Source organism: Alligator sinensis, unplaced genomic scaffold, assembly GCF_000455745.1.
Source record: "Alligator sinensis unplaced genomic scaffold, ASM45574v1 scaffold481_1, whole genome shotgun sequence".
NCBI lineage: Eukaryota > Metazoa > Chordata > Crocodylia > Alligatoridae > Alligator > Alligator sinensis.
Window position 1 is genome coordinate 75,965 of NW_005842201.1, and position 4,606 is coordinate 80,570.

Sequence of the window (4,606 nt, forward strand, 5' to 3'; positions counted from 1 at the left end):
GGAAAGAAGGAAAAATGGTTTCAGGGTTACACAGGTAGCCAGCTGGTCTGGGTTTTATCCCTAGCCCTCCCAAAGTTGTCCAGAGTCCTTAGATAAGTCATTTGTGCCACCAGGGACTTACTTTTTAGAAAGTACTGTTTTCCCATTGGAGACAAAAAGACCTGCAGGTGCTCAGCACCTCTAGAAGTAGTGACTTAGATTCATGAAATTGGACACCAAGCATTGAGATGCTCAGGTTGCAGGGTTGGCCATTCTGTGCTTGTTTCCCATTTCCTGATGCATTTGTCCAAGAGGTGCCCAGAGGGTAGGATAATGAAGTACCACAGAAATGCCTGTGCACAAGTTAAATAATAAATAGATTGCGAAACAGCTCTTAGTCAGCAATCACGTTATTGCTCACTGTACAACCTTTCGCCAGCATTGTAAACATGAAGAGAGCTGTGGCCTACTTGCATGGTATTGCTATACACTTTGTTCAGCTGGCATTTCAAGCAGTATGGCCCGTAAGCATTCTTTACATATTTTTATGTGCAGTTCTTGCCTTGTGGCAAGCTCTCCAATTCTGACATGTTTTCATCTTGCCTTCAGCAGTCTCTACACATGTTTCTTATTAGGGGCCTGCTTGTTTCATCATTTATTATGACACTATTTTGCCAAACATGGATTAGAAAAGGCATGCTATGTTTGACATTAGTCAGAGATTCTTGCAGGGCAATAAGGTAAGATGAAGATGACATCCTGTTTTGAGCTCATAGCAACAGAAGTTTCTGATTAGAGTTTTCAACAGTTTGTGAAGCCAAATAGGATTTGATAGATGAGTGAGTTTTGCAAAACATCTTATACAGATTTGAATCTGTAATTTGTGCACATTCCCAAGTGAAATGTGTGTGTGGATAAGTAAATATGGGGACTATTACATAATCAGGAAATCCAATTCTAATGCCAAAGGAAAATAATAATACGACAATAAATGGTGTAGAAACATTTTTTACACAGTAAAGCTAATGCAATATCCTTAGCAGGATGGGGAAGGGAAAAAAAACCTTTTTACAGAATCTGATTCACCATATCTTACTCTGGTTTCATAAAAACATAGCTATATAAAAGTCAGTGGAAAAATAGCAGCATAACTTTAGAGATGAATGGAGTCCGCAAAGTGGTTGAGTATTTTTACCATAGCATTGAATATAAAGGACCTTCATAATTATGCGCATGCCCCATTTCAGGTGAGATTCTCAAAAGATGCAATGACAACGTTGTTTCTTTTTCACTCAGCAAAATAATACCTAGGTCTTTCCCACCACTACCATAAGGTAGGAGAATATTTCTGTCCTGTCATAACTGAGGCACAGAAAGCCTGAGTGACAGAGGCAAAGGGAAGTACAAAAGAGAGCCAGAAACAGAACAGTACATCTAATCAATATTCCTCATCCCATGCCTTAATTGAGAATTCCCCACATTTTTGACAGTGGCACCCCTTTTCAAGGGAATGAAAACAACCATGCTTTTTCCTTCCCCTTTCTCCTCCTGACAGCCCTCTCCTGTACGGTTAAAGGCCTACATATGTTAACCTAGGGTTGCTGGTTGTAGCCGTGTTGCTCTAAGGACATAGTTGACCTAAGGACATATGTTAACCTACACATTTTCCATGGTCCCTTTGCCAGCTTTTGGGAAATCCTGCCTTAACTCTGAGACAACTCATGTTACATTATTGCTGCAAGTAGCAGTAAGAGAAGATGGCTAAAACAGAAAGAAAGTCAAGATAAATAGGAGAAAAATCATTTTTTCCACCCTCAGTTTTTTTGCTTTTAGCATTTAACAGTGTTTTGTCAGGTTTTTTTTTTTCTTTCTTCTTGTGTTGATACTTACTTTACCTACTCTGGTATTGGGCGGGGAGAGATCATGCTCTTTGGCATTACATTTTGGAGCTGAATTGTTGAGCTGCAAACCCTAAGATACAATGCCAATCATGCAGTTTTTCATCAAAATGCTTTATCTGGGCACAATTCTTTTTGCGAATTGTAAGTTACAATGTCCGCATGCTTTATTTTGACCTTTGGAAAAGATTTTACGTTGACCTTAAGAAACCCTTTTGGAGCTTCAGGCACTTGTTCCAGTTTTTCTGATCTAACTCTCCTCCATATCCCTACCTCATGCAGTAAGTCTAATTTCCCTGTCTGTAAGCAAAGCTGAGCCTATCAACAGCTTTCCTCTGCAAGTTTCCAGGCCAGTCTTACTCCTACATGAACACTCTCAGGTATCCCGACGACACACCCCATCTTCTCTTAAAGCTGTCCCCAAAACAAACACTAGTGAAATCAGCCATAAGAACTATGTTTGCGTGGCAGCAGAATGAGAGTTTTACCAGAGTTTAAGCTGTGGGAATGGAATATATTTGGCACAGTGGCAGCCATATGGAAAAGTGACCAGATCGATGCTTCCCAGAAGTTTTATTTATAGTCCTGACCTCTACAGATTGTTTTCATGTCAATGTGTTTTATAGTTCTGGTGAGTTTGATTTTGGAACAGCAGCTTGAAGCAGAGCTGGCATGGAAAGGGTCTGATTTCTAATCTGTTCACCCAACCCTTAGATTTATTTGCTCTGCTGACACACTATATTTAAAAGAAGCATTGCTACACTTGGACTTGAATACTGATGTTGTCCTCACAACTTTGCCACACTTGGCGGATTCAAGAACATATTGTTCAGGTTTATTTTCATCTAGAACATCAGTGGTGGTTACAAACTATATATGGACTAGAAATAAACTTGTCCTATGCCCATAAAAGGAAGACAAATAATATTAAGAAAAATTACCTTAAAAAAGCCTGGTTACCTACCTGGCGGATATCTGCACCATCCCACTTTTGGGATCACGTCATGTCTACTTGATTTGGTTAGGCTGTAACCTGTAGTTCACGTGTTACATGCCACTGAGTGCTCCATTAGAACCCAAAAAATAAGAAGTGTAGGTCAGGAAATTCTTTTGGTGTCTCATTTAAGCAATCTCCGCTCCCCCCCCAAAATAACAAAAAAAAAACAACCCTTCAAATTTTGTGCAAATAAAAAATGTCCTTTGAAATATTGCCATTTTAATGGAAATATTTAAAAAATAGGCACCCAGCACCAAACCATCACATTCAGTGAAAAACCAGTTTCAGGGTTGAGGATGGTGTTTTTGCTAAGCATCTGGAGGAAAATGGAAATTCTTCCTGGTTCAAAGCATCTTGGGTCAACACACTTTGACAGCCTGGGTCCCTGTACAATCTGTTCTGGAATAGGGGCAGTGGAGCTGAATAGTGTCTTGGACCATGGAAGTCATGCAGATGGACATGCTTAGTCTGGGGACCCTGGGATCCCCTTGAAGCTGCTCAGTAAAACTGATGTTCTAAGGGGTAACATGAAAATGTAATAAGAATGCCAGCCTTGCTCAGAAGCTAGTTTTGGTTTCTAGGGCATGCCCCCACAAGCAGGGGCATGTGCTTGCAGTGGCAAAAACAGAAGCACCACAAATTTGCGCCGCTACTTTTTGCCACAGTGCATAACCCTACATGTGCACTTATGTATGCGGCAAATTGCCCTCCTTCTGGCAAACTGACCTTTCCCTGTTCTTCCTGGCTCCCAGCATGCTAGAGGAGCTGGGATACAACTAAAGGAGTGGCGATGCTCTGGCCAGTAGCTAAAGCATCTACCTGAAGCTAAGCTTCCATGTCTGCTGCTGCATACTCCTGTTGTGTGTGCCACGCCATGTTTTTTCTTGCTATGTTTTTTTGCTATCAGAATTTCCCAGTAGCAAAATTTGCCCCTGTGCTGGAAATCTGCAGTGCAGGGCATGCTTTAACATTCTGGGTGTGTGGTATGTGGCACTGCAAAAGAGGTTTGCCAAAAACGCAAAAAAAAAAACCCAAACGAAAAAAAAAAATAGGCAATTCCTGCAGAGTTGAATCCCCAGTTTGTAGCCAGTTCTAGCGCTTCTGTGAATCCAAGTGTTTGCCTAGGTCACAGAATCATAGAAAATGAATGGTATAAATGGTCCTTACATATGGATTAAGATCACTCGACTGCTTCAGGGAACCAAGTCTGAAAATGTGGCATGCATATCACTGTAATAATTGTTACTATTCTGAAGTCCATGATAAAATTTCAAGAGTTAGCAAAAACAAGAACAGCTATAAACTTTGGCAGCCATTTACTAACACCGTTGTTTGGCAGAGACTATATGATTTATCTCCAAGATTTTATGGTTCCATACACTACCCTGAAATTTATAACTAACTTTTCCTATTATTTTGCACCGTATGCACTATTTACATGCCTCACATTACATTGTTTTTAAATGAGTAAGGTAATATTATGCAGCATTACACAACACTTTATAGTCCAGTGTATTATAATGTTGCTTTTGCTAGTAGGTAGGGTTGCATTAGATTGGCAGCTCTGCAACTGTATGCTGCCTGATCCCTTGGGCCCGAACATGGGCTGGATGCAGCTTGCAGGCCACAGGTTGCTCACCCCTGCTCTATCATAGATTCATAGATTCATAGATGTTAGGGTCGGAAGGGACCTCAATAGATCATCGAGTCCGACCCCCTGCCTAGGCAGGAA